The sequence below is a fragment of the Mytilus trossulus genome, chromosome 2, assembly GCF_036588685.1.
Source record: "Mytilus trossulus isolate FHL-02 chromosome 2, PNRI_Mtr1.1.1.hap1, whole genome shotgun sequence".
NCBI classification, from domain to species: Eukaryota; Metazoa; Mollusca; class Bivalvia; order Mytilida; family Mytilidae; genus Mytilus; species Mytilus trossulus.
In genome coordinates, this window is record NC_086374.1 from 79,362,396 (window position 1) to 79,376,305 (window position 13,910).

The window sequence follows — 13,910 nt, forward strand, 5'->3', positions numbered from 1 at the left end:
ATTTTCCAACGAAATTTAAAACGATTTTTTTCAGAAATTTTAGTCCGCTGTTTTTTTTCATCTTCTAGATTTCTTATATTTAGCCATCAACGTACTCTTTCATAATTCTGTAATACACCTAATCGCTATTTATTCCAATCCGGAAAGGTTCTACAATTATACAACTTTTTCATCCAGTTGAAGCTATATGGGACCCGGTTTAAACAATGCACCATGCATACTTTTTAATGAGACCTGTTTAAACTTCTGTAAATACTTTAAACAAAATATTTTTTTACTTCAATTTTAATTTCGAAAAAAGTGGATCATACTTTATCAAAGTTTCCTAATCGTCGCTTTCTAAGTTTTTTCTCCATCAGCTCACTACTGATGACCTCTATTATTGGCGGCATGACCCAAACAGGAAGTTGCATAAATGACTGTTCTTCTCGGATTGGACTAAATAGTGATAAGGTGTATGCAACTCACACGACAGTTATGTACAATTAGAAAGAGGCATCGTTTATGTCGCTCATCAGACCGGTCTTAAACTTTAATTTAGTCCTGTGTACACAACGGGGATCTACACCAGGCAGCTCTTCATTTTCGTATTTTATTTGGCTTTTAATTTTTTTTTATTCTTGGTCACTGATGAGTCTTTTCTAGATAAAACGCGTAGTTTGTGTGCAGAAAAATATAAGCCTTGTATCTTTGATGATTTTTTAACCATTCCAGACCAAAATGGAATAACATATATAAAATTTATTAGAAATACTTCAAACAGTCTATAAAGATTAGCCAGTTTTATCACAAAAACCTCATCATATACGGTTCTCAACTTAAGTGAAACAATTTAAAATAAAAGATGCTGATAATATTTTCTAAAGAGCAGACTGAATGTGAAATAATTTAAAATTTGCACACGGAGCTGTTCAGTTGTAGTGTCAAATTGCGTCTTTATAGAGACAATGCAATAAAATGGTGAAATTTTTCGTGCACCAGAAGTAATATCGAAAATTAATGATGTGTTTTCATTGATACTCCCGGTCAAAATACACGAAAACACACAGCAAAAAGAAACGGTGAAGAGCTGATATTATTAGAAAAAGTGAAATAACAAAAGTTATCATACTCCTAAAAAACCAAAAAAAAACCAGATAGGCGGTAATCAAAATGCCAATTCAAAAGCCCAAACACATCAAATAAACTCATCATAGATACATGGATTCAAATTTTATATATACGCCAGACGAGCGTTTCGCTGTCATATTTCTGACTTGTTACAGGGATTTTGTTATGAAGTAAATAAAGGGCAACAGTAGTATACCGCTGTTCAAAACATCTGAATGGTGGATTAAACTTGGATTTATAGTTAGCTAATTCTTACTTGTATGATAGTCGCATAAAATTCCATTATATTGAGAATGATGTGTGAACAAAACAAACAGATATGATATGTAACTAGAGGCTTTAAAGAGCCTGTGTCGCTCACCTTGGTCTATGTGAATATTAAACAAAGGACGCAGATTGATTCATGACAAAATTGTGTTTTGGTGATGGTGATGTGTTTGTACATTTTACTTTACTGAACATTCTTGCTGCTTACAATTATCTTTATCTATAATGAACTTGGCCCAATAGTTTCAGAGGAGAAGATTTTTGTCAAAGATTACTAAGATTTACGAAAAATGGTTAAATATTGACTATAACTCCTAAAGTGGGCAACTGACCATTTCAGTCATGTTGACTTATTTGTAGATCTTACTTTGCAGACATTTATTGCTTTTTACAGCTTATCTCTATCTATAATAATATTCAAGATTATAACAAAAAAACAGCAAATTTCTTTAAAATTACCAATTCAGGGGCAGCAACCCAACAACAGGTTGTCCAATTCATCTGAAAATTTCAGGGCAGATAGATCTTGACCTGATTATCAATTTTACTTCGTCAGATTTGCTCTAAATGCTTTGGTTTTTGAGTTATAGGCCAAAAAGCGGCATTTTACCCCTATATTTTATTTTTAGCTGTATCGGCCATCTTGGTTGGTTGGCCGGGTCACACCACACAATTTTTAAAGAAGTTACCCCAATGATGATTGTGGCCAAGTTTGGTTTAATTTGGCCCAGTAGTTTCAGAAGATTTTTGTAAAAGATTACTAGGATTGACGAAAAATGGTTAATAATTGATTATAAAGGGCAATTACTCCTAAAGTGGTCAACTGACAATGTCGGTCATGTTGCCTTATTTGTAGACCTTACTTTGCTGAACATTATTGCTGTTTATAGTTTATCTCTATCTATAATAATATTCAAGATAATAACCAAAAACCGCAAAATTTCCTTAAAATTACCAATTCAGGGGCAGCAACCCAACAACAGGTAGTCGGATTCATCTGAAAAATTCAGGGCAGATAGAAATTGACCTGATAATCAATTTTACCTCATGTCAGATTTGCTCTTAAAGCTTGTGTTTTGAGTTATAAGCCAAAAACTGCATTTTCCCCATATCTTCTATTTTTAGCTGTGGCGGTCATCTTGGTTGGATGGCTAGGTCACCGGACACAATTTTTAAACTAAAAACCCCAATGATGATTGTGGCCAAGTTTGATTGTATTTGGCCCAGTAGTTTCAGAGGAGAAGATTTTTGTAAAAGATTACTAAGATTTACGAAAAATGGTTAAAAATTGACTATGAAGGGCAATAACTCCTAAAGGGGTCAACTGACTATTTTGGTCATGTTGACTTATTTGTAGATCATACTTTGCTGAACATTATTGCTGTTTACAGTTTATCTCTATCTGTAATAATATTCAAGATAATAACAAAAAAAACAGCAACATTTCCTTAAAATAACTAATTCAGGGGCAGCAACCAAACAACGGGTTGTCTGATTCATCTGAAAATTTCAGGGCACATAGATCTTGACCTGATAAACAATTTAACCCCATGTCAGATTTGCTCTAAATGCTTTGGTTTTTGAGTAATAAGCCAAAAACTGCGTTTTACCCCTATGTTCTATTTTTAGCCATGGTGGCCATCTTGGTTGGATGGCCAGGTCACCGGACACAATTTTTTGATGATGATTGTGGCCAAGTTTGATTTTATTTGGCCCAGTAGTTTCAGAGGAGAAGATTTTTGTAAAAGTTAACGACGCTGGACGACGGACGACGGACGACGACGGACGCCGGACGCCAAGTGATGGGAAAAGCTCACTTGGCCCTTCGGGCCAGGTGAGCTAAAAATAAGGACACAACAGTCAACATTGTTTAGAGATAATGTATTCCTTTGTAGATAAGCTCGTACAGGGACTAACTATTCTTCTTTTGATTAGGGACTAAAGAAATGAACACTATACAGAGCGATACAAACTAGATAATAATATGTCGACACGAGACTTAAACAATAAAAGTAACAGAAGTATAACATTGAACAAAAACAATAAAATCTGTTGTTTTATCGAGTAGCGGTTGGTGAAAAAGCAACAGTATCGCGTCGTAAATCCATAACATAATACATTTTTATGTAACAACTTTCTGCATTGGCTTAAATGTACCGTGAAATCTACAATTGACATGTAATTGGCAGCCGTTTTGAATTGCTTGCATTTAGTTTTTTTTTGTTTAAATACAAAATTATCGAAAATAAAACATATCCTTCATAATAATCCAAATCTGAATCGTATGCACATGATGTATGTAACGAAATAACTTTCAGTTTTAAAGAGTCAAATTGCAAACTGTCAAGTTTTGTCATGCGCCAAAATCATTCCTGATTGTAGTTTCGCGGAATCTATTGTATCTTAAATTCATACATTTCCTAAGCTGTAATGTAAAATATTTTTCTGTGATGCATTAGAATATGATTAATAGTACTGTATTTCACGGTCGCATATGTCTGTTTTACTGGCCATCGTATGTACGCGTTGCCAGTAACACTGCATTTTCGACGGTCAAATCGTCAATGGGAGACGACAACCTTTAAACTATAATATTGTTCTACGTAAAAATTGAAATTACAAAGGTTTCAACTCCATCAGGCAAAGATTTCAGATATTTTAGGTTATTTTGTATTATATAGCTCTATGTCTTTTAATTGAGTTAAACCATTTTAATTGATATTTTATAGTGTGTCGTTCTATGTTGTGATGAATAAGGGTGAATGTGAACCTATTAAAACGTTTAACCCCGCTGCATTTGTTTTCACCTCTCCTAACTCAGGAACCTAATGTTCAGTAGTTGTTGTTTGTTGATGTGGTTCATAAGTATTTTTTCGTCACTAGTTTTGTTATATGGAGTAGGTATTGTTTTTCTCGTTTGAACGATTTTACAATATACATTTTTGGCCCTTTATATCTTGAGGTTCGGTGTTTAGTCAAGGTGCCTTGTTGAAGACCGAACTGTGACTTATAACGTTTTACGTATACATATTGTGACTTGAAAGGAGAGTTGTCTCATTGGAACTCATTCCACATATTCTTATATCTATCTACAACTGATTTGGTTTTATATATCGTTGGCTTTCAAATATCAGGGTAAAAGCTTTCTGATGAAGGTAAATCCAGAAAAGCGCTTCGGACGCATTAAATCAATGACGTGTTGTTTGCAATTTTTCAACACTGTGTCGATACATCTGCTGTTGGGCTATCAGTCTCAGAGTGTATCATCAGCTCAATAGTCAGTACTTCGGTACTGACATGATTCTTTAATAACAAACCTTTCTAAATTTGCTCTAAACATTTTGAAATAATGAAAAAAACTAAGGTTTCAACTCCCTCAGCCAAAGTTATCCTTAGAAGGATTTTACCATTATTTCAGATTTGTTTTTATTTAGCTCTCCGATTGATTCGGTTTTATATATCCTTTGTTTCTCAAGTATTTGGCTATATGCGTTCCTAATTAATTTAAATCCTGAAAAACGCTTCACAAGCATTAACTTAATAGCGTATTGTTTCATTATTACAACACTTGATCGATACCTCGGCTTGTGGAATATCACTATCACAACCCAGTCTTTTTGTTGAATAGAAACTACTGCAATAGCAACCGTTTGTCAGAATAAAAAAAATGCATAGTATGACACAAGAACGAGACAACTTCTTATCATTCTGTCAGTAAAAACATTTTTAAAATGTCTAGTAGATACTCGTGCAGAAGCAACGTTTTCACAGTGAACAAAAAAAACATAGTACGATACAGTAACGAACGAATCTGTCCTTCTGTGGAGTAGATACAAAAGTAACTTCCAGTGTTTCACAATACAAAATCCATAGTACGATACAAGAACAAGGGGTGCTATAAACAGTTTCGTATAAAAAACTAGGGGTATTTCCCCAGTGAGATTTACATATTGATGGAATACCCTGCTATTTATATACCACTGAATGGAAAATTTGATTGTTTTTTATGTTCAATGTGAAAAACATATATTGAAGTTCAATTAAAATGCCACTTTTATAAAGATTTTAAAAAATAAAAATGTTTTTGTGACTTCCTACTATATGGGAGACAACTCCACAAACAGCTGATTTTCACCTGTTGCAAAAAGCACTTTTATTTGTCAGGTAAGATAGCTCTTCTCGGAGCAGGAAAGCGTACCCTGAAACTTCATTATCTAAAATCAGCCGGACAAGCTCTTCGAAATGCACCTTATTAGAAAACTCAAATATGTGCCAATGTTATTGATCCATGGGCCCAAAGGGGGTATGTTTTTAAGTTATTTTACGGGGAAAATGCCTCATTTGCAGCTTATAACTTGTACCAATATGCATTTTCAACCCAAAAATGTTGGATATATTTTTATTTATTAAAAAAATTCATGAAATTATCTTTCCGTTGATGTAAAGATATCTATATAACTATGAATACTTGACTTCTATATGATCGGTCCAAAATGTCATGCCCTGTTACGTAGTGACGTCATGAAAAAAACTATTGATTGCACCCTTAAGGCCTCTGAAATATGCACAAAAAATCTAATTTTTCTGTTCAAGATGTTTCAAGACAGCTCAGGTGCAGTTTTTTTTCAGCCTACACATACTATGTGTCCTTTTTGTGACCATTTATGCTCAATTGCAAGTTACTCTGTTGTGAAGTATCTCATGTTATTGAGTCGAATGAGAAAGGCAATTTTACCATGCTTTTTATAATTTTTTTCAGAATAATACTCGCATATAATTTTATTACCATTTGTTTCATGACATGTCCAAAGTGTATGAAACTGAATTTGCAGATGAAGAACAGCAATATTTGAAGTCTAAACTTTTCCGTTTTAATAATATTAATGGCTGTCATATTTGGTATGGTACATCAAACGCAGATGGATATGGCATAATAAGACCGACTTTTCGAGGAAAAAAACAAAATTTCACCGTACACCGCCTGCAATATTTTTTGGCAAATGATTGCAAATTTTCTGATATCAGTTACCATGTTTCACATTTATGCCACACAAAGAAATGCTTAAATATTGATCATTTATCCTTGGAACCTGTTATAGTAAATATTGAAAGAAACCAGTGTAAACGCTTTGGTACATGTCAAGAACATAAAGGTTTTAAAAACTGTATATTTTAAGGTGAGGAAAGATATATAAAAACACAGTTCAGTTGGTTTCAATTATTTTATTTATTTACATTGATTCCATAGTTATGGATTTCATTTATATCATTGCAGCCACTACTATACATTGAACCTAGTCTTACTCTTCTGTTCTGTCGCTTACACTTTGACAAAAATTTTTGAATTTTATATTTTGCTGTTTTTTTTCTTTGAGAATAGTAAAGAGCGATTATATCTTTTCGAATCATAAATTTAAAGAATGGAGCACATTTAGAAAAATTAAGTCCAAGAGATTTAGCCAATAAGATAGAAGATTTTCCAGTTCCAAATGTAGAGGAGTGGCATGCAGAATGACATAAACCATGAAAATTTCTTTTATGTAGAACAGATTTTGGAGCATATGTGAAGACACGGTGATGCAAGTTCTCACATTGATTTGTTGTGTGAAGACTAGAAATTTTATTTAAAATATCCAAAGAAAGAGACTTATTCAACGCGGATTCTATTTTTTTTTGTCTACCACACAAAGATTCAAATAAACTCCATATGGCAAGAATTTAGTATTATAAGTGTCCAAATGTGCACAGCAGGCGACAGAATTTTCTTTGCAATTTGCATGATTTCCACTGAAACAAGAGACAATATTTTTAATTGCTGACTGTGCTAAAGTTGCAAAATTAAGTTGTGTACTAATTTTGTGAATGCGCACTAACTCGAGTCTAACCCTTGATCTAATGCAAGTAGCCAATCTTTGCCGAAAAAAGTCTCTGTCATAACCAGTTTGTAATTTAGAAAAAGTTAAATTTTTTATATACTTTTGAACAGTGCGCATTCGATGTACAAAACATTGATAGTACCGGATGGAGTTGCCGGACTTTTTACCAAATTCTCTCACAACTTTACTCAATTGAGCGCTTGCATCACTGGTCACAGATTTCACTTTTAAAATTTTAAGATCATTCATTTTTTGTAAATTTTTTTCGGCAAGTTTGCCTTCACTTGAAGAAATGGTTTCTTCAGAACTATAAGTTTTCTTACATTCAGTATGACAACACTCATTTTTCCTGTTGCAAAGTTTGTTAGCAGTTGACATGGTCATTAGTAAATTAAGTCCAGTATTTTTTTTCAATTAGTGGACAAAAGGACTGTGTGCCGGCCTCATATCCGACTTGATTTCTGTTATTATAGGCCGTGTCGGTCTCCACATCCACCTCATTATCTTTTCCTATGCATTGATTAAATTCTTGAACAAATTGCTGATTTTTTACCATTGCCGCCTCATTCAGTTCTATCATTTTGTCACATTGTCTGTTGACATTTGTTGATATTAATTGTAAACTAGGTACCTTGATGTTGAGACAAGCTAGAGCCATTTGTAAGTCTGTCCCTCCCATTTTGGTTTTTAGTATGGCAAGAGTCATTGCCTCATGGAGGTAACCAGCAGCTGGTCCTCTGCTTTTTTTCTCACATTCAGTATACACCTTACAGGCTCTGGTGTCAAAATTACATTTTTCACAATTGGCTTGAAGAGAAATACATAATCCCATGCGCTTTGCAATAGCCACATCTACTTTTGACGTGTTCCTGCACCTGTGTTTTAAGCACTTTTTTATAAAATCCTTTAATTTAGAAAAATTTACAATAATGTTTTCAGAACAGTCCTCCTGTTCTTCAGTTTTCTCCTTATGAGACGAACGACGGGGCCGCAGTCTTGTTGGCAATGTATTTGCTGCACCATTATGCTGTGTCAGTGCAGCTTCATAAATTTCTATTTTAGGTCTACTGACTTTGATGTTTGCAGCATTTGAAGAATCTGCTTCAACACCCAATTCAAACTGTACCTTATTGTTCCAAGGTGTGTAACCTTTGTTGAAGTTATTTCTTTTTCTCCATAGTTTTTTTTTTCCTTCTATCTTGGCCAGGCATTTTGAACTCTGAATTTTAACTGTTTGTTTCTAATGATTTATTTTCTATTGATGACGTCACAAATGTCGCTATGACGTCAAGATTGTTTCAATGATGTTAATAGACAATAGCAAATTTATTTTATTTATACATGTTCAGAAAAATTTTATAGAATTGCCAAGTGTAAATGAAATATTGTTTAATCTTTTTATTTTACTTTCTTCATTGTGTGTGATTTTGCAAATTTGAAATTAATGGATTATCTCCCCCTTGACCACAAATGAACTCTATAATATAGAGATGTGTATTTTTTATTTTGTTGATGATAAAATAAGAAAAAAAGTTGATTATTCATGGTTCAATATGTGATATAAGAATTTCTTTACTAGGTTTGACTGTCATTTATTGTTTGATATTGGTGTTTTTTTCATTGTTTTATGTTTTATTATGTTTAAAATCCTGCTTTATGTATACACCCTTTTAGACATACAGTGCTAATATATGGCCATAATTCATTTTGATTGACCTTTTCGAGAAGTTGAAAGTCTCTGTGGATCATTTTATCTATTTCATTCACCGGAAGAATGAGATGCAATAAATAATGTCTTCTCAGATTCAATATTCAGATTTTTCATTTTATAGCCTCATAGACGGTTTGATGCATTGCATACTAAAATGACAATATCTCAGCCATTTTTACACCAACATACAAGTTTAAGGCACCAAAATGCTTGAAATGACAGTGGGTTTGCAACTAGATGCACAAATGGGTTATCAAAAGACATGCAAACTGGTTAAGGGTGCTATAAACAGTTTCGTATAAAAAACTAGGGGTATTTCCCCAGTGAGATTTACATATTGATGGAATACCCTGCTATTTATATACCACTGAATGGAAAATTTGATTGTTTTTTATGTTCAATGTGAAAAACATATATTGAAGTTCAATTAAAATGCCACTTTTATAAAGATTTTAAAAAATAAAAATGTTTTTGTGACTTCCTACTATATGGGAGACAACTCCACAAACAGCTGATTTTCACCTGTTGCAAAAAGCACTTTTATTTGTCAGGTAAGATAGCTCTTCTCGGAGCAGGAAAGCGTACCCTGAAACTTCATTATCTAAAATCAGCCGGACAAGCTCTTCGAAATGCACCTTATTAGAAAACTCAAATATGTGCCAATGTTATTGATCCATGGGCCCAAAGGGGGTATGTTTTTAAGTTATTTTACGGGGAAAATGCCTCATTTGCAGCTTATAACTTGTACCAATATGCATTTTCAACCCAAAAATGTTGGATATATTTTTATTTATTAAAAAAATTCATGAAATTATCTTTCCGTTGATGTATAGATATCTATATAACTATGAATACTTGACTTCTATATGATCGGTCCAAAATGTCATGCCCTGTTACGTAGTGACGTCATGAAAAAAACTATTGATTGCACCCTTAAGGCCTCTGAAATATGCACAAAAAATCTAATTTTTCTGTTCAAGATGTTTCAAGACAGCTCAGGTGCAGTTTTTTTTCAGCCTACACATACTATGTGTCCTTTTTGTGACCATTTATGCTCAATTGCAAGTTACTCTGTTGTGAAGTATCTCATGTTATTGAGTCGAATGAGAAAGGCAATTTTACCATGCTTTTTATAATTTTTTTCAGAATAATACTCGCATATAATTTTATTACCATTTGTTTCATGACATGTCCAAAGTGTATGAAACTGAATTTGCAGATGAAGAACAGCAATATTTGAAGTCTAAACTTTTCCGTTTTAATAATATTAATGGCTGTCATATTTGGTATGGTACATCAAACGCAGATGGATATGGCATAATAAGACCGACTTTTCGAGGAAAAAAACAAAATTTCACCGTACACCGCCTGCAATATTTTTTGGCAAATGATTGCAAATTTTCTGATATCAGTTACCATGTTTCACATTTATGCCACACAAAGAAATGCTTAAATATTGATCATTTATCCTTGGAACCTGTTATAGTAAATATTGAAAGAAACCAGTGTAAACGCTTTGGTACATGTCAAGAACATAAAGGTTTTAAAAACTGTATATTTTAAGGTGAGGAAAGATATATAAAAAACACAGTTCAGTTGGTTTCAATTATTTTATTTATTTACATTGATTCCATAGTTATGGATTTCATTTATATCATTGCAGCCACTACTATACATTGAACCTAGTCTTACTCTTCTGTTCTGTCGCTTACACTTTGACAAAAATTTTTGAATTTTATATTTTGCTGTTTTTTTTCTTTGAGAATAGTAAAGAGCGATTATATCTTTTCGAATCATAAATTTAAAGAATGGAGCACATTTAGAAAAATTAAGTCCAAGAGATTTAGCCAATAAGATAGAAGATTTTCCAGTTCCAAATGTAGAGGAGTGGCATGCAGAATGACATAAACCATGAAAATTTCTTTTATGTAGAACAGATTTTGGAGCATATGTGAAGACACGGTGATGCAAGTTCTCACATTGATTTGTTGTGTGAAGACTAGAAATTTTATTTAAAATATCCAAAGAAAGAGACTTATTCAACGCGGATTCTATTTTTTTTTGTCTACCACACAAAGATTCAAATAAACTCCATATGGCAAGAATTTAGTATTATAAGTGTCCAAATGTGCACAGCAGGCGACAGAATTTTCTTTGCAATTTGCATGATTTCCACTGAAACAAGAGACAATATTTTTAATTGCTGACTGTGCTAAAGTTGCAAAATTAAGTTGTGTACTAATTTTGTGAATGCGCACTAACTCGAGTCTAACCCTTGATCTAATGCAAGTAGCCAATCTTTGCCGAAAAAAGTCTCTGTCATAACCAGTTTGTAATTTAGAAAAAGTTAAATTTTTTATATACTTTTGAACAGTGCGCATTCGATGTACAAAACATTGATAGTACCGGATGGAGTTGCCGGACTTTTTACCAAATTCTCTCACAACTTTACTCAATTGAGCGCTTGCATCACTGGTCACAGATTTCACTTTTAAAATTTTAAGATCATTCATTTTTTGTAAATTTTTTTCGGCAAGTTTGCCTTCACTTGAAGAAATGGTTTCTTCAGAACTATAAGTTTTCTTACATTCAGTATGACAACACTCATTTTTCCTGTTGCAAAGTTTGTTAGCAGTTGACATGGTCATTAGTAAATTAAGTCCAGTATTTTTTTTCAATTAGTGGACAAAAGGACTGTGTGCCGGCCTCATATCCGACTTGATTTCTGTTATTATAGGCCGTGTCGGTCTCCACATCCACCTCATTATCTTTTCCTATGCATTGATTAAATTCTTGAACAAATTGCTGATTTTTTACCATTGCCGCCTCATTCAGTTCTATCATTTTGTCACATTGTTTGTTGACATTTGTTGATATTAATTGTAAACTAGGTACCTTGATGTTGAGACAAGCTAGAGCCATTTGTAAGTCTGTCCCTCCCATTTTGGTTTTTAGTATGGCAAGAGTCATTGCCTCATGGAGGTAACCAGCAGCTGGTCCTCTGCTTTTTTTCTCACATTCAGTATACACCTTACAGGCTCTGGTGTCAAAATTACATTTTTCACAATTGGCTTGAAGAGAAATACATAATCCCATGCGCTTTGCAATAGCCACATCTACTTTTGACGTGTTCCTGCACCTGTGTTTTAAGCACTTTTTTATAAAATCCTTTAATTTAGAAAAATTTACAATAATGTTTTCAGAACAGTCCTCCTGTTCTTCAGTTTTCTCCTTATGAGACGAACGACGGGGCCGCAGTCTTGTTGGCAATGTATTTGCTGCACCATTATGCTGTGTCAGTGCAGCTTCATAAATTTCTATTTTAGGTCTACTGACTTTGATGTTTGCAGCATTTGAAGAATCTGCTTCAACACCCAATTCAAACTGTACCTTATTGTTCCAAGGTGTGTAACCTTTGTTGAAGTTATTTCTTTTTCTCCATAGTTTTTTTTTTCCTTCTATCTTGGCCAGGCATTTTGAACTCTGAATTTTAACTGTTTGTTTCTAATGATTTATTTTCTATTGATGACGTCACAAATGTCGCTATGACGTCAAGATTGTTTCAATGATGTTAATAGACAATAGCAAATTTATTTTATTTATACATGTTCAGAAAAATTTTATAGAATTGCCAAGTGTAAATGAAATATTGTTTAATCTTTTTATTTTACTTTCTTCATTGTGTGTGATTTTGCAAATTTGAAATTAATGGATTATCTCCCCCTTGACCACAAATGAACTCTATAATATAGAGATGTGTATTTTTTATTTTGTTGATGATAAAATAAGAAAAAAAGTTGATTATTCATGGTTCAATATGTGATATAAGAATTTCTTTACTAGGTTTGACTGTCATTTATTGTTTGATATTGGTGTTTTTTTCATTGTTTTATGTTTTATTATGTTTAAAATCCTGCTTTATGTATACACCCTTTTAGACATACAGTGCTAATATATGGCCATAATTCATTTTGATTGACCTTTTCGAGAAGTTGAAAGTCTCTGTGGATCATTTTATCTATTTCATTCACCGGAAGAATGAGATGCAATAAATAATGTCTTCTCAGATTCAATATTCAGATTTTTCATTTTATAGCCTCATAGACGGTTTGATGCATTGCATACTAAAATGACAATATCTCAGCCATTTTTACACCAACATACAAGTTTAAGGCACCAAAATGCTTGAAATGACAGTGGGTTTGCAACTAGATGCACAAATGGGTTATCAAAAGACATGCAAACTGGTTAAGGGTGCTATAAACAGTTTCGTATAAAAAACTAGGGGTATTTCCCCAGTGAGATTTACATATTGATGGAATACCCTGCTATTTATATACCACTGAATGGAAAATTTGATTGTTTTTTATGTTCAATGTGAAAAACATATATTGAAGTTCAATTAAAATGCCACTTTTATAAAGATTTTAAAAAATAAAAATGTTTTTGTGACTTCCTACTATATGGGAGATAACTCCACAAACAGCTGATTTTCACCTGTTGCAAAAAGCACTTTTATTTGTCAGGTAAGATAGCTCTTCTCGGAGCAGGAAAGCGTACCCTGAAACTTCATTATCTAAAATCAGCCGGACAAGCTCTTCGAAATGCACCTTATTAGAAAACTCAAATATGTGCCAATGTTATTGATCCATGGGCCCAAAGGGGGTATGTTTTTAAGTTATTTTACGGGGAAAATGCCTCATTTGCAGCTTATAACTTGTACCAATATGCATTTTCAACCCAAAAATGTTGGATATATTTTTATTTATTAAAAAAATTCATGAAATTATCTTTCCGTTGATGTATAGATATCTATATAACTATGAATACTTGACTTCTATATGATCGGTCCAAAATGTCATGCCCTGTTACGTAGTGACGTCATGAAAAAAACTATTGATTGCACCCTTAAGGCCTCTGAAATATGCACAAAAAATCTAATTTTT

At 33.1% G+C, this 13,910-nt stretch overlaps 2 pseudogenes; both read right to left on the reverse strand.

Moving 5' to 3' along the window:
* Nucleotides 1–305: 305 nt before the first annotated feature.
* LOC134706015 (uncharacterized) lies at nucleotides 306–9,002 on the reverse strand (annotated as a pseudogene).
* Nucleotides 9,003–10,428: 1,426 nt separating this feature from the next.
* Nucleotides 10,429–12,977, reverse strand: LOC134706016 (uncharacterized; annotated as a pseudogene).
* Nucleotides 12,978–13,910: the final 933 nt, after the last annotated feature.